This window comes from Lolium perenne, chromosome 3 (assembly GCF_019359855.2).
Source record: "Lolium perenne isolate Kyuss_39 chromosome 3, Kyuss_2.0, whole genome shotgun sequence".
In the NCBI taxonomy this organism is placed as follows: domain Eukaryota; kingdom Viridiplantae; phylum Streptophyta; class Magnoliopsida; order Poales; family Poaceae; genus Lolium; species Lolium perenne.
The window spans coordinates 74588088-74606437 of NC_067246.2; positions in this window are offsets into that span (position 1 = coordinate 74588088).

Sequence of the window (18350 nt, forward strand, 5' to 3'; positions counted from 1 at the left end):
ATGTGCCAGTCATCAAGGATTGCAGCTAGTGGTACATGGTGACCTGGTCAAGATCTACCTTGAGCCTCGCTTGACGCTTCAGCTCGGAGTTGAGAGCCTTAACCTGTGACAGCTCGGCCTCTAGTTTGTCCGTCCTAACCGTGAGGTTCGGGATCAGTCCGGCGAGTTTGTCCATGGTCTCCGCACTGGCCGAGGCTCCGCCGCTGGATCTCATTACTCGCAAAGTGAACGATTTCATGGCGATATCGTCGAGAATGCGAATCCGGATCTTCTCGGTGGCGAGCTCGAATAAAGTCTCATGCACTCATCGGCGAGGGCGCTTCTGTCCGCCGTCTCGACGCAGAAATCGCCCATAACCATTTCTAAAATGGGCCCGATCTCGTAGCGGGGCTTCTATCAGATGGGGATGGAGCACAAAATCAGAAGTGTACCTAGAGAAGTACCAAGAAAGAGAAAATGGGAATCCCAATTTGCACGAATGTCTATACCTCGCTGCTTTGAGAACTTGGCTCCGTGGAAGATGTTTCCGCAGGCAGGAGGGCTGCGGGAAAACTAAGGCCGCCCGACCTGAATATACGATTGAGAGAAGGTAAGAAAAGGAGGGGATGATAAGTTGTGAAAGACATAGAAAGATGCGGAAGAACGGAGGATCGCCTGAAGGTGGCAGTCGCGGGCTGCGACGCCCTTGAAGACTCTTGCGCAGAAGGCACCTCGACAAAGACACGGGGACGGCATTGCTGGGATTCCCTCAGCTTCGCCGCAGCCGCACGAGCCCTTACGTGGCGAGACTTGCTCCCGGTCATGGTGGCGAAGTAGTATTCCAAGAGGTAAACAAAGTGGTGAACCGAGGAAGACGGCAAGAGCAAAGGTTAGTCCTTAAATTTGGCCTCCCGTCTCCTCGGCACCTCGCGAGTAGTAATACTTATCTCGGTCAAAGAGCAAACTTCGAGGCAGAGACTTGGTGGGCCATTCATCTCCAACTATACTTCCTCCGATCCGAATGATACCAAATTTTTGAATGACAAATCACCCAAAACAGTATTCCAAGAGTATATGTAAGCTTTCATTTTGGAGTGACTAAGAAGGATGCATGCTTACCTTTTCATTTTCTTGTTATAAACTTGTTTAAATATTGGTTAAACCTATGATTTGACCAAGATCAAATGGGCATAAAAATTCAGAAAAAAATCAAAAAAATGAAAATCAAAGCACATAGTATTATTATGTCATATAGTAAGCATTCAAGTTGATAAACAAGGTCTAAACAACAAACCAGACAAATCATGTATCTACCCCCAACCCTAAACTCTGTCTTATGAAGTCAAGCATGAAGAGAAGTGGTTTTGGGTTTCAAACATGGAAATTTCAAAAAACTCCCAAAAGCTTCTCATTTTAGAGTGACTAAGAAGGATTCATGCTCACCTTTTCATTTTCATGTTTTAAACTTGTTCAAATCTTGGTCAAACTTAGGATTTGACCAAGATTCAAATGGGCATAAAAATTGGGAGGAAGGGTATGAATTACAATTCAAAAAAAACAAGGTAACTTAAATACTTGGATGACTCATATTAGTGTTCTTGACATTCTGTAAAATTATCAGATTTTTCGAAGAAGTTTGATTTTTTGGACAAAATTTTACCAATTTCTAGACAGCAGAAAATGTCAGCCTTTTTATGCAAATCTGCACATAAATGGCTCAAATTAAAATAGTATACTCGTTTCAGTGTTTTTGATTTCCTATAAAAAAATTAGATTTTTCTGAGAAGTTCTAATTTTCGCCAGAATTTGAAAATTTTGGATTTCTTGTGTGCCCGAAACACCCAAAAGTCGCTCCAAATCTGAACACAGGTTTATTTTGGTCAATACGAAAGTATAAACTGAAATACGACTATTTATTGAACTGTTTTCATGTTGTATTGTTGAAAATGGCATAGAAGGGGGTATTGAGAATTGAGAGTGGCATAAACACAACTTCAGTTTTTGGAATGGCATAAACACAACTTGTGAATTGAGGAGTGGCATAGAACCAATTAACCCTAGAACCAATTAACCCCACCAAAAATGGATGATGCATGTCTCCTTCACCAAAACAACAATACCGTCTGAAACAAGTACATGAACACAAGTACACCACCATAATAATAATACTAGGTGACTCAACGACTCAACATTGACTCGACTCAGACACAACTTGATATAGTAAGCACTCAAGTTGATAAACATAGTCTAGACATATTCAAACCAGAAAAATCATGTATCTCTACCCCTAACCCTAAACTTTGTCTTAATTATGAAGTCAAGCACGAAGAGAAGTCGTTTTGGGTTTCAAACATGGACATTTCAAAAACCCTCCCAAAAGCTGCATTGTGGTGTGACGTACTAAGAAGGATACATGCTTACATTTTCAACAACCCCCCTAAAAGCTTCATTATAGAGTGACTAAGAAGGATCCAGTCTGGCGGGCTTACCTTTTATTTTATTGTTTTAAACTTGTTCAAATCTCGTTCAAACCTAGGATTTGACCAAGATTCAAAATGTGCATCAAAATTCAAAAAAAATATAAAAATTAAAAACCAAATTAAAGCACATAGTGTTCTTATGTCATATAGTAAGCATTAAAGTTGATAAACAAGGTCTTGACACATATTCAAACAAGACAAATCATGTATCTATACCCCTAACCCCTAAACTCTATCTTATGAAGTCAACAACATGCATGAAGAGAAGTGGTTTTGGGTTTCAAACATGGAAATTTCAAAAACCTCCCAAAAGCTTCATTTTAGAGTGACTAATATATATAAGAAGGATCCATGCCTGCTTACCACCTTTTCATTTTCATATTTTAAACTTGTTTAAATTAATCCGTGTCAAGTTAAACCAAGGATTTGACCAAAAGATTCAAATGGGCATAAAAATTTTAAAAAAAAATCAGAAAAATGAAAAAAAGCATATAGTCTTCTTATGTCATATAGTAAGCATTCAAGTTGATAAACAAGGTTTGGACATGCATATTCAAACCTAGGCAAATCATGTATCTATCCCCTAGCCCCTAAACTCTATCTTATGAAGTCAAGCATGAAGAGAAGTGGTTTTGGGTTTCAAACATGAAAATTTCAAGAACATCCCAAAAACTTCACTTTAGAGTGACTAAGAAGGATACAGGCTTCCCCTTTTCATTTTCATGTTTTATACTTGTTTAAATCTTGGTCAAACCTAGGATTTGACAAAGATTCAAATGTGCATCAAAATAAAAAATCAGAAAAATTAAAAACCAAAGCACATAGTTTTCTTATGTCATATAGTTAGCATTAAAGTTGATATAAACAAGGTCTAGATATATTCAAACAAGAAAAATCATGTATCTACCCCTAACCCTAAACTTTGTATGTCTTATGTAGTCAAGCATGAAGAGAAGTACGTGGTTTTGGGTTTCAAACTTGGAATTTCAAGAACCCCCCAAAAGCTTCATTTTAGAGTGACTAAAGGATCCAGGTCGGGCTTACCTTTTATTTTCATGTTTTAAACTTGTTTAAATATTGGTTAAGCCTAGGATTTGACCAAGATCAAATGGGCATAAAAATTCAGAAAAAATCAAAAAAATGAAAACCAAAGCACATAGTATTATTATGTCATATAGTAAGCATCGATAGTTTGACCTAAATTTGAAATCAAAGAGAAGGTGGTTAGAAAAAATCGAAATTGGCAAAGCAAAGCATGAAATCATAAATTTGTGATGCACTATAGCTATGAAAAGTATCAAACAATGCATACCAAAATGATTTTTTAGAGGAATACTAGTTCAACTTATTTTAGTTTTATATTAGTAGCCCAAAATCGAAGTAGTAGTTGGATATTTTTGAACTTGATCTGTAGTAGTGGGCAAAACCCTAGTTTAACATATTTAATCATAGATTCGTAGGTCGATTTTTCTACTTTTTTATTATTACTATGCAGCACATGTGTGTTTGCCCGTCGAGTGAAACTCGGAGGAAGAGGGATCACTCGGAAGGAGAGAAGAAGGGAGAGAATTATGGTGTCTCCCCTTTTTCGTGTGATGATGTTGACTTTTGTGCAGGGTTTGTCAGTGAGCAGGAGCGAGCGAGCGAGCGAGCGAGCGAGTCGAGCGAGGCCGAGAATGAGAGAGATTTGTTTTTTTTGTGAGAGGGACAACCGAAGGATCCAGAAGGACCCACATACTTCCGATACGCATCCTGATGCGTCTTCTCTTGACAAAGAAAATGGCTGGGAGTTTGCGTACCTATTGCACGTGACTTGTGCTCACTGAAGTGTGGGACCTCACGCATGGGCACCACACGTAAGTGACAGACCTGTTGATGTAAAAACTCGGTTGATTATTATACTACTACATTTATACAAAGTTTCCTATGGATTCAAGGGTACGAAAGCCAAGTTAAATCATTTACATGACATTATTTTTTCCATGAAGCCAAGTTAACTCATTTATCAATTGGTACATTTTGGAGTGACTAAGAAGGATCCAGGGTTACTTTTTCATTTTCATGTTTTAAACATGTTTAAATCTTGGTCAAACCTATGACTTGACCAAGATTCAAATGGGCATAAAAATTCAAAAAAAATCAAAAAAAACAAAAAACAAAAGCACGCCGTCTTCCTATGTCATATAGTAAGCATTCAAGGTGATAAACAAGGTCTGGCATATACAAACCACAAAAATCATGTATCTACCCCCTAACCCTAAACAAGGATCCAGGCTTACCCTTTTCATTTTCATGTTTTAAACTTGTTCAAATCTTGGTCAAACTTAGGATTTGACGAAGATTCAAATGGGCGTAAAAATACTTAGAAAAATCATGTACGTATCTACCCCAAACCCTAAACTCTATCTTACGAAGCCAAGCATGAAGAGAAGTGGTTTTGGGTTTCAAACATGGAAATTTCAAAAACCTCCCAAAAGCTTCATTTTAGAGTGACTAAGAAGGATCCATGCTTACCTTTTATTTTCATGTTTTAAACATGTTCAAATCTTGGTCAAACCGTACGTACCTAGGATTTGACCAAGATTCAAATGGGCATAAAAATTCAAAAAAAAATGAAAAACCAAAGCACATAGCCTAGCTTCTTATATATGCCATATAGTAAGCACTCAAGTTGATAAACAAAGTCTAGACATATTCAAACCAGGAAAATCATGTATCTACCCCTAACCCTAAACTTTGTCTTAATTATGAAGTCAAGCACGAAGAGAAGTCGTTTTGGGTTTCAAACATGGACATTTCAAAAACCCTCCCAAAAGCTTCATTGTGGTGTGACGTACTAAGAAGGATACATGCTTACATTTTCAACAACCCCCCTAAAAGCTTCATTATAGAGTGACTAAGAAGGATACAGGCTGGCTTACCTTTTATTTTCTTGTTTTAAACTTGTTCAAATCTCGGTCAAACCTAGGATTTGACCAAGATTCAAAATGTGCATCAAAATTCAAAAAAATTATAAAAATTAAAAACCAAATTAAAGCACATAGTGTTCTTATGTCATATAGTAAGCATTAAAGTTGATAAACAAGGTCTAGACACATATTCAAACAAGACAAATCATGTATCTATACCCCTAACCCCTAAACTCTATCTTATGAAGTCAACAACATGAAGAGAAGTGGTTTTGGGTTTCAAACATGGAAATTTCAAAAACCTCCCAAAAGCTTCATTTTAGAGTGACTAATATATATAAGAAGGATCCATGCCTGCTTACCACCTTTTCATTTTCATATTTTAAACTTGTTTAAATCCGTGTCAAATTAAACCAAGGATTTGACCAAAAGATTCAAATGGGCATAAAATTTAAAAAAATCAGAAAAATGAAAAACAAAAGCATATAGTCTTCTTATGTCATATACTAAGCATTCAAGTTGATAATTAAACAAGGTTTGGACATGCATATTCAAACCTAGGCAAATCATGTATCTATCCCCTAGCCCCTAAACTATATCTTATGAAGTCAAGCATGAAGAGAAGTGGTTTTGGGTTTCAAACATGAAAATTTCAAGAACATCCCAAAAACTTCATTTTAGAGTGACTAAGAAGGATACAGGCTTCCCCTTTTCATTTTCATGTTTTATACTTGTTTAAATCTTGGTCAAACCTAGGATTTGGCAAAGATTCAAATGTGCATCAAAATAAAAAATCAGAAAAATTAAAAACCAAAGCACATAGTTTTGTTATGTCATATAGTTAGCATTAAAGTTGATATAAACAAGGTCTAGATATATTCAAACAAGAAAAATCATGTATCTACCCCTAACCCTAAACTCTGTCTTATGTAGTCAAGCATGAAGAGAAGTGGTTTTGGGTTTCAAACTTGGAAATTTCAAGAACCCCCAAAAGCTTCATTTTAGAGTGACTAAAGGATCCAGGTCGGGCTTACCTTTTATTTTCATGTTTTAAAATTGTTCAAATCTTGGTCAAACCGTACCTAGGATTTGATCAAGATTCAAAAATGGGCATAAAATTTCAAAAAAAATGAAAAACCAAAGCATATAGCCTTCTTATGTCATATAGTACATAAGCACTCAAGTTCATAAACAAGGTCTAGACATATTCAAACCAGAAAAATCATGTTTCTACCCCTAGCCCTAAACTTTGTCTTATGAAGTCAAGCACGAAGAGAAGTCGTTTTGGATTTCAAACATGGAAATTTCAAAAACCTTCCCAAAAGCTTCATTTTGGAGTGACTAATTAAGAAGGATACAGGCTTACCTTTTCATTTTCATGTTTTAAACTTGTTTAAATATTGGTTAAGCCTAGGATTTGACCAAGATCAAATGGGCATAAAAATTCAGAAAAAATCAAAAAAAAATGAAAACCAAAGCACATAGTATTATTATGTCATATAGTAAGCATTCAAGTTGATAAACAAGGTCTAAACAACAAACTAGACAAATCATGTATCTACCCCCTAACCCTAAATTAACTCTGTCTTATGAAGTCAAGCATGAAGAGAAGTGGTTTTGGGTTTCAAACATGGAAATTTCAAAAAACTCCCAAAAGCTTCTCATTTTAGAGTGACTAAGAAGGATTCAGGCTTACCTTTTCATTTTCATGTTTTAAACTTGTTCAAATCTTGGTCAAACTTAGGATTTGACCAAGATTCAAATGGGCATAAAAATTGGGAGGAAGGGTATGAATTACAATTCAAAAAAAACAAGGTAACTTAAATACTTGGATGCCCCAAAGATGTGTGGAAGCCCAAAACAATGGCAAAACATGTGCGCACGCTGCATCCAATTCAAGTAGAACACATAGTAGGCATCGATAGTTTGACCTAAATTTGAAATCAAAGAGAAGGTGGTTAGAAAAAATCGAAATTGGCAAAGCAAAGCATGAAATCATAAATTTTTGATGCACTATAGCTATGAAAAGTATCAAACAATGCATACCAAAATGATTTTTTAGAGGAATACTAGTTCAACTTATTTTAGTTTTATATTAGTAGCCCAAAATCGAAGTAGTAGTTGGATATTTTTGAACTTGATCTGTAGTAGTGGGCAAAACCCTAGTTTAACATATTTAATCATAGATTCGTAGGTCGATTTTTCTACTTTTTTATTATTACTATGCAGCACATGTGTGTTTGCCCGTCGAGTGAAACTCGGAGGAAGAGGGATCACTCGGAAGGAGAGAAGAAGGGAGAGAATTATGGTGTCTCCCCTTTTTCGTGTGATGATGTTGACTTTTGTGCAGGGTTTGTCAGTGAGCAGGAGCGAGCGAGCGAGCGAGCGAGTCGAGCGAGGCCGAGAATGAGAGAGATTTGTTTTTTTTGTGAGAGGGACAACCGAAGGATCCAGAAGGACCCACATACTTCCGATACGCATCCTGATGCGTCTTCTCTTGACAAAGAAAATGGCTGGGAGTTTGCGTACCTATTGCACGTGACTTGTGCTCACTGAAGTGTGGGACCTCACGCATGGGCACCACACGTAAGTGACAGACCTGTTGATGTAAAAACTCGGTTGATTATTATACTACTACATTTATACAAAGTTTCCTATGGATTCAAGGGTACGAAAGCCAAGTTAAATCATTTACATGACATTATTTTTTCCATGAAGCCAAGTTAACTCATTTATCAATTGGTACATTTTGGAGTGACTAAGAAGGATCCAGGCTTACTTTTCATTTTCATGTTTTAAACATGTTTAAATCTTGGTCAAACCTATGACTTGACCAAGATTCAAATGGGCATAAAAATTCAAAAAAAAATCAAAAAAAAACAAAAAACAAAAGCACGTCGTCTTCCTATGTCATATAGTAAGCATTCAAGGTGATAAACAAGGTCTGGCATATTCAAACAACAAAAATCATGTATCTACCCCCTAACCCTAAACAAGGATCCAGGCTTACCCTTTTCATTTTCATGTTTTAAACCTGTTCAAATCTTGGTCAAACTTAGGATTTGACGAAGATTCAAATGGGCGTAAAAATACTTAGAAAAATCATGTACGTATCTACCCCAAACCCTAAACTCTATCTTACGAAGCCAAGCATGAAGAGAAGTGGTTTTGGGTTTCAAACATGGAAATTTCAAAAACCTCCCAAAAGCTTCATTTTAGAGTGACTAAGAAGGATCCATGCTTACCTTTTATTTTCATGTTTTAAACATGTTCAAATCTTGGTCAAACCGTACGTACCTAGGATTTGACCAAGATTCAAATGGGCATAAAAATTCAAAAAAAAAATGAAAAACCAAAGCACATAGCCTAGCTTCTTATATATGCCATATAGTAAGCACTCAAGTTGATAAACAAACTCTAGACAAATTCAAACCAGAAAAATCATGTATCTACCCCTAACCCTAAACTTTGTCTTAATTATGAAGTCAAGCACGAAGAGAAGTCGTTTTGGGTTTCAAACATGGACATTTAAAAAACCCTCCCATAAGCTTCATTGTGGTGTGACGTACTAAGAAGGATACATGCTTACATTTTCAACAACCCCCCTAAAAGCTTCATTATAGAGTGACTAAGAAGGATCCAAATGGCGGGCTTACCTTTTATTTTCTTGTTTTAAACTTGTTCAAATCTCGGTCAAACCTAGGATTTGACCAAGATTCAAAATGTGCATCAAAATTCAAAAAAAATTATAAAAATTAAAAACCAAATTAAAGCACATAGTGTTCTTATGTCATATAGTAAGCATTAAAGTTGATAAACAAGGTCTAGACACATATTCAAACAAGACAAATCATGTATCTATACCCCTAACCCCTAAACTCTATCTTATGAAGTCAACAACATGAAGAGAAGTGGTTTTGGGTTTCAAACATGGAAATTTCAAAAACCTCCCAAAAGCTTCATTTTAGAGTGACTAATATATATAAGAAGGATCCATGCCTGCTTACCACCTTTTCATTTTCATATTTTAAACTTGTTTAAATCCGTGTCAAATTAAACCAAGGATTTGACCAAAAGATTCAAATGGGCATAAAATTTAAAAAACCAGAAAAATGAAAAACAAAAGCATATAGTCTTCTTATGTCATATACTAAGCATTCAAGTTGATAAACAAGGTTTGGACATGCATATTCAAACCTAGGCAAATCATGTATCTATCCCCTAGCCCCTAAACTATATCTTATGAAGTCAAGCATGAAGAGAAGTGGTTTTGGGTTTCAAACATGAAAATTTCAAGAACATCCCAAAAACTTCATTTTAGAGTGACTAAGAAGGATACAGGCTTCCCCTTTTCATTTTCATGTTTTATACTTCTTTAAATCTTCGTCAAACCTAGGATTTGACAAAGATTCAAATGTGCATCAAAATAAAAAATCAGAAAAATTAAAAACCAAAGCACATAGTTTTCTTATGTCATATAGTTAGCATTAAAGTTGATATAAACAAGGTCTAGATATATTCAAACAAGAAAAATCATGTATCTACCCCTAACCCTAAACTCTGTCTTATGTAGTCAAGCATGAAGAGAAGTGGTTTTGGGTTTCAAACTTGGAAATTTCAAGAACCCCCCAAAAGCTTCATTTTAGAGTGACTAAAGGATCCAGGTCGGGCTTACCTTTTATTTTCATGTTTTAAAATTGTTCAAATCTTGGTCAAACCGTACCTAGGATTTGATCAAGATTCAAAAATGGGCATAAAATTTCAAAAAAAATGAAAAACCAAAGCATATAGCCTTCTTATGTCATATAGTACGTAAGCACTCAAGTTCATAAACAAGGTCTAGACATATTCAAACCAGAAAAATCATGTTTCTACCCCTAGCCCCAAACTTTGTCTTATGAAGTCAAGCACGAAGAGAAGTCGTTTTGGATTTCAAACATGAAAATTTCAAAAACCTTCCCAAAAGCTTCATTTTGGAGTGACTAATTAAGAAGGATACAGGCTTACCTTTTCATTTTCATGTTTTAAACTTGTTTAAATATTGGTTAAGCCTAGGATTTCACCAAGATCAAATGGGCATAAAAATTCAGAAAAAATCAAAAAAAAAATGAAAACCAAAGCACATAGTATTATTATGTCATATAGTAAGCATTCAAGTTGATAAACAAGGTCTAAACAACAAACTAGACAAATCATGTATCTACCCCCTAACCCTAAATTAACTCTGTCTTATGAAGTCAAGCATGAAGAGAAGTGGTTTTGGGTTTCAAACATGGAAATTTCAAAAAACTCCCAAAAGCTTCTCATTTTAGAGTGACTAAGAAGGATTCAGGCTAACCTTTTCATTTTCATGTTTTAAACTTGTTCAAATCTTGGTCAAACTTAGGATTTGACCAAGATTCAAATGGGCATAAAAATTGGGAGGAAGGGTATGAATTACAATTCAAAAAAAACAAGGTAACTTAAATACTTGGATGCCCCAAAGATGTGTGGAAGCCCAAAACAATGGCAAAACATGTGCGCACGCTGCATCCAATTCAAGTAGAACACATAGTAGGCATCGATAGTTTGACCTAAATTTGAAATCAAAGAGAAGGTGGTTAGAAAAAATCGAAATTGGCAAAGCAAAGCATGAAATCATAAATTTGTGATGCACTATAGCTATGAAAAGTATCAAACAATGCATACCAAAATGATTTTTTAGAGGAATACTAGTTCAACTTATTTTAGTTTTATATTAGTAGCCCAAAATCGAAGTAGTAGTTGGATATTTTTGAACTTGATCTGTAGTAGTGGGCAAAACCCTAGTTTAACATATTTAATCATAGATTCGTAGGTCGATTTTTCTACTTTTTTATTATTACTATGCAGCACATGTGTGTTTGCCCGTCGAGTGAAACTCGGAGGAAGAGGGATCACTCGGAAGGAGAGAAGAAGGGAGAGAATTATGGTGTCTCCCCTTTTTCGTGTGATGATGTTGACTTTTGTGCAGGGTTTGTCAGTGAGCAGGAGCGAGCGAGCGAGTCGAGCGAGGACGAGAATGAGAGAGATTTGTTTTTTTTTGTGAGAGGGACAACCGAAGGATCCAGAAGGACCCACATACTTCCGATACGCATCCTGATGCGTCTTCTCTTGACAAAGAAAATGGCTGGGAGTTTGCGTACCTATTGCACGTGACTTGTGCTCACCGAAGTGTGGGACCTCACGCATGGGCACCACACGTAAGTGACAGACTGTTGATGTAAAAACTCGGTTGATTATTATACTACTACATTTATACAAAGTTTCCTATGGATTCAAGGGTACGAAAGCCAAGTTAAATCATTTACATGACATTATTTTTTCCATGAAGCCAAGTTAACTCATTTATCAATTGGTACATTTTGGAGTGACTAAGAAGGATCCAGGCTTACTTTTTCATTTTCATGTTTTAAACATGTTTAAATCTTGGTCAAACCTATGATTTGACCAAGATTCAAATGGGCATAAAAATTCAAAAAAAAATCAAAAAAAAAGAAAAAACAAAAGCACGCCGTCTTCCTATGTCATATAGTAAGCATTCAAGGTGATAAACAAGGTCTGGCATATTCAAACCACAAAAATCATGTATCTACCCCCTAACCCTAAACAAGGATCCAGGCTTACCCTTTTCATTTTCATGTTTTAAACCTGTTCAAATCTTGGTCAAACTTAGGATTTGACGAAGAATCAAATGGGCGTAAAAATACTTAGAAAAATCATGTACGTATCTACCCCAAACCCTAAACTCTATCTTACGAAGCCAAGCATGAAGAGAAGTGGTTTTGGGTTTCAAACATGGAAATTTCAAAAACCTCCCAAAAGCTTCATTTTAGAGTGACTAAGAAGGATCCATGCTTACCTTTTATTTTCATGTTTTAAACATGTTCAAATCTTGGTCAAACCGTACGTACCTAGGATTTGACCAAGATTCAAATGGGCATAAAAATTCAAAAAAAATGAAAAACCAAAGCACATAGCCTAGCTTCTTATATATGCCATATAGTAAGCACTCAAGTTGATAAACAAACTCTAGACATATTCAAACCAGAAAAATCATGTATCTACCCCTAACCCTAAACTTTGTCTTAATTATGAAGTCAAGCACGAAGAGAAGTCGTTTTGGGTTTCAAACATGGACATTTAAAAAACCCTCCCAAAAGCTTCATTGTGGTGTGACGTACTAAGAAGGATACATGCTTACATTTTCAACAACCCCCCTAAAAGCTTCATTATAGAGTGACTAAGAAGGATCCAGTCTGGTGGGCTTACCTTTTATTTTCTTGTTTTAAACTTGTTCAAATCTCGGTCAAACCTAGGATTTGACCAAGATTCAAAATGTGCATCAAAATTCAAAAAAAATTATAAAAATTAAAAACCAAATTAAAGCACATAGTGTTCTTATGTCATATAGTAAGCATTAAAGTTGATAAACAAGGTCTAGACACATATTCAAACAAGACAAATCATGTATCTATACCCCTAACCCCTAAACTCTATCTTATGAAGTCAACAACATGAAGAGAAGTGGTTTTGGGTTTCAAACATGGAAATTTCAAAAACCTCCCAAAAGCTTCATTTTAGAGTGACTAATATATATAAGAAGGATCCATGCCTGCTTACCACCTTTTCATTTTCATATTTTAAACTTGTTTAAATCCGTGTCAAATGAAACCAAGGATTTGACCAAAAGATTCAAATGGGCATAAAATTTAAAAAAAACCAGAAAAATGAAAAACAAAAGCATATAGTCTTCTTATGTCAAATACTAAGCATTCAAGTTGATAAACAAGGTTTGGACATGCATATTCAAACCTAGGCAAATCATGTATCTATCCCCTAGCCCCTAAACTATATCTTATGAAGTCAAGCATGAAGAGAAGTGGTTTTGGGTTTCAAACATGAAAATTTCAAGAACATCCCAAAAACTTCATTTTAGAGTGACTAAGAAGGATACAGGCTTCCCCTTTTTATTTTCATGTTTTATACTTGTTTAAATCTTGGTCAAACCTAGGATTTGACAAAGATTCAAATGTGCATCAAAATAAAAAATCAGAAAAATTAAAAACCAAAGCACATAGTTTTCTTATGTCATATAGTTAGCATTAAAGTTGATATAAACAAGGTCTAGATATATTCAAACAAGAAAAATCATGTATCTACCCCTAACCCTAAACTCTGTCTTATGTAGTCAAACATGAAGAGAAGTGGTTTTGGGTTTCAAACTTGGAAATTTCAAGAACCCCCCAAAAGCTTCATTTTAGAGTGACTAAAGGATCCAGGTCGGGCTTACCTTTTATTTTCATGTTTTAAAATTGTTCAAATCTTGGTCAAACCGTACCTAGGATTTGATCAAGATTCAAAAATGGGCATAAAATTTCAAAAAAAATGAAAAACCAAAGCATATAGCCTTCTTATGTCATATAGTACGTAAGCACTCAAGTTCATAAACAAGGTCTAGACATATTCAAACCAGAAAAATCATGTTTCTACCCCTAGCCCTAAACTTTGTCTTATGAAGTCAAGCACGAAGAGAAGTCGTTTTGGATTTCAAACATGGAAATTTCAAAAACCTTCCCAAAAGCTTCATTTTGGAGTGACTAATTAAGAAGGATACAGGCTTACCTTTTCATTTTCATGTTTTAAACTTGTTTAAATATTGGTTAAGCCTAGGATTTGACCAAGATCAAATGGGCATAAAAATTCAGAAAAATCAAAAAAATGAAAACCAAAGCACATAGTATTATTATGTCATATAGTAAGCATTCAAGTTGATAAACAAGGTCTAAACAACAAACTAGACAAATCATGTATCTACCCCTAACCCTAAATTAACTCTGTCTTATGAAGTCAAGCATGAAGAGAAGTGGTTTTGGGTTTCAAACATGGAAATTTCAAAAAACTCCCAAAAGCTTCTCATTTTAGAGTGACTAAGAAGGATTCAGGCTTACCTTTTCATTTTCATGTTTTAAACTTGTTCAAATCTTGGTCAAACTTAGGATTTGACCAAGATTCAAATGGGCATAAAAATTGGGAGGAAGGGTATGAATTACAATTCAAAAAAACAAGGTAACTTAAATACTTGGATGCCCCAAAGATGTGTGGAAGCCCAAAACAATGGCAAAACATGTGCGCACGCTGCATCCAATTCAAGTAGAACACATAGTAGGCATCGATAGTTTGACCTAAATTTGAAATCAAAGAGAAGGTGGTTAGAAAAAATCGAAATTGGCAAAGCAAAGCATGAAATCATAAATTTGTGATGCACTATAGCTATGAAAAGTATCAAACAATGCATACCAAAATGATTTTTTAGAGGAATACTAGTTCAACTTATTTTAGTTTTATATTAGTAGCCCAAAATCGAAGTAGTAGTTGGATATTTTTGAACTTGATCTGTAGTAGTGGGCAAAACCCTAGTTTAACATATTTAATCATAGATTCGTAGGTCGATTTTTCTACTTTTTTATTATTACTATGCAGCACATGTGTGTTTGCCCGTCGAGTGAAACTCGGAGGAAGAGGGATCACTCGGAAGGAGAGAAGAAGGGAGAGAATTATGGTGTCTCCCCTTTTTCGTGTGATGATGTTGACTTTTGTGCAGGGTTTGTCAGTGAGCAGGAGCGAGCGAGCGAGCGAGCGAGCGAGTCGAGCGAGGCCGGGAATGAGAGAGATTTGTTTTTTTTTTGTGAGAGGGATAACCGAAGGATCCAGAAGGACCCACATACTTCCGATACGCATCCTGATGCGTCTTCTCTTGACAAAGAAAATGGCTGGGAGTTTGCGTACCTATTGCACGTGACTTGTGCTCACTGAAGTGTGGGACCTCACGCATGGACACCACACATAAGTGACAGACCTGTTGATGTAAAAACTCGGTTGATTATTATACTACTACATTTATACAAAGTTTCCTATGGATTCAAGGGTACGAAAGCCATGTTAAATCATTTACCTGACATTATTTTTTCCATGAAGCCAAGTTAACTCATTTATCAATTGGTACATTTTGGAGTGACTAAGAAGGATCCAGGGTTACTTTTTCATTTTCATGTTTTAAACATGTTTAAATCTTGGTCAAACCTATGACTTGACCAAGATTCAAATGGGCATAAAAATTCAAAAAAAATCAAAAAAAAAGAAAAAAAAACAAAAAACAAAAGCACGCCGTCTTCCTATGTCATATAGTAAGCATTCAAGGTGATAAACAAGGTCTGGCATATTCAAACCACAAAAATCATGTATCTACCCCCTAACCCTAAACAAGGATCCAGGCTTACCCTTTTCATTTTCATGTTTTAAACTTGTTCAAATCTTGGTCAAACTTAGAATTTGACGAAGATTCAAATGGGCGTAAAAATACTTAGAAAAATCATGTACGTATCTACCCCAAACCCTAAACTCTATCTTACGAAGCCAAGCATGAAGAGAAGTGGTTTTGGGTTTCAAACATGGAAATTTCAAAAACCTCCCAAAAGCTTCATTTTAGAGTGACTAAGAAGGATCCATGCTTACCTTTTATTTTCATGTTTTAAACATGTTCAAATCTTGGTCAAACCTAGGATTTGACAAAGATTCAAATGTGCATCAAAATAAAAAATCAGAAAAATTAAAAACCAAAGCACATAGTTTTCTTATGTCATATAGTTAGCATTAAAGTTGATATAAACAAGGTCTAGATATATTCAAACAAGAAAAATCATGTATCTACCCCTAACCCTAAACTCTGTCTTATGTAGTCAAGTATGAAGAGAAGTGGTTTTGGGTTTCAAACTTGGAAATTTCAAGAACCCCCCAAAAGCTTCATTTTAGAGTGACTAAAGGATCCAGGTCGGGCTTACCTTTTATTTTCATGTTTTAAAATTGTTCAAATCTTGGTCAAACCGTACCTAGGATTTGATCAAGATTCAAAAATGGGCATAAAATTTCAAAAAAAATGAAAAACCAAAGCATATAGCCTTCTTATGTCATATAGTACGTAAGCACTCAAGTTCATAAACAAGGTCTAGACATATTCAAACCAGAAAAATCATGTTTCTACCCCTAGCCCCAAACTTTGTCTTATGAAGTCAAGCACGAAGAGAAGTCGTTTTGGATTTCAAACATGAAAATTTCAAAAACCTTCCCAAAAGCTTCATTTTGGAGTGACTAATTAAGAAGGATACAGGCTTACCTTTTCATTTTCATATTTTAAACTTGTTTAAATATTGGTTAAGCCTAGGATTTCACCAAGATCAAATGGGCATAAAAATTCAGAAAAAATAAAAAAAAATGAAAACCAAAGCACATAGTATTATTATGTCATATAGTAAGCATTCAAGTTGATAAACAAGGTCTAAACAACAAACTAGACAAATCATGTATCTACCCCCTAACCCTAAATTAACTCTGTCTTATGAAGTCAAGCATGAAGAGAAGTGGTTTTGGGTTTCAAACATGGAAATTTCAAAAAACTCCCAAAAGCTTCTCATTTTAGAGTGACTAAGAAGGATTCAGGCTTACCTTTTCATTTTCATGTTTTAAACTTGTTCAAATCTTGGTCAAACTTAGGATTTGACCAAGATTCAAATGGGCATAAAAATTGGGAGGAAGGGTATGAATTACAATTCAAAAAAACAAGGTAACTTAAATACTTGGATGCCCCAAAGATGTGTGGAAGCCCAAAACAATGGCAAAACATGTGCGCACGCTGCATCCAATTCAAGTAGAACACATAGTAGGCATCGATAGTTTGACCTAAATTTGAAATCAAAGAGAAGGTGGTTAGAAAAAATCGAAATTGGCAAAGCAAAGCATGAAATCATAAATTTGTGATGCACTATAGCTATGAAAAGTATCAAACAATGCATACCAAAATGATTTTTTAGAGGAATACTGGTTCAACTTATTTTATTTTTATATTAGTAGCCCAAAATCGAAGTAGTAGTTGGATATTTTTGAACTTGATCTGTAGTAGTGGGCAAAACCCTAGTTTAACATATTTAATCATAGATTCGTAGGTCGATTTTTCTACTTTTTTATTATTACTATGCAGCACATGTGTGTTTGCCCGTCGAGTGAAACTCGGAGGAAGAGGGATCACTCGGAAGGAGAGAAGAAGGGAGAGAATTATGGTGTCTCCCCTTTTTCGTGTGATGATGTTGACTTTTGTGCAGGGTTTGTCAGTGAGCAGGAGCGAGCGAGCGAGCGAGCGAGTCGAGCGAGGCCGAGAATGAGAGAGATTTGTTTTTTTTTGTGAGAGGGACAACCGAAGGATTCAGAAGGACCCACATACTTCCGATACGCATCCTGATGCGTCTTCTCTTGACAAAGAAAATGGCTGGGAGTTTGCGTACCTATTGCACGTGACTTGTGCTCACTGAAGTGTGGGACCTCACGCATGGGCACCACACGTAAGTGACAGACCTGTTGATGTAAAAACTCGGTTGATTATTATACTACTACATTTATACAAAGTTTCCTATGGATTCAAGGGTACGAAAGCCAAGTTAAATCATTTACATGACATTATTTTTTCCATGAAGCCAAGTTAACTCATTTATCAATTGGTACATTTTGGAGTGACTAAGAAGGATCCATGCTTACTTTTTCATTTTCATGTTTTAAACATGTTTAAATCTTGGTCAAACCTATGACTTGACCAAGATTCAAATGGGCATAAAAATTCAAAAAAAATTCAAAAAAAAACAAAAAACAAAAGCACGCCGTCTTCCTATGTCATATAGTAAGCATTCAAGGTGATAAACAAGGTCTGGCATATTCAAACCACAAAAATCATGTATCTACCCCCTAACCCTAAACAAGGATCCAGGCTTACCCTTTTCATTTTCATGTTTTAAACCTGTTCAAATCTTGGTCAAACTTAGGATTTGACGAAGATTCAAATGGGCGTAAAAATACTTAGAAAAATCATGTACGTATCTACCCCAAACCCTAAACTCTATCTTACGAAGCCAAGCATGAA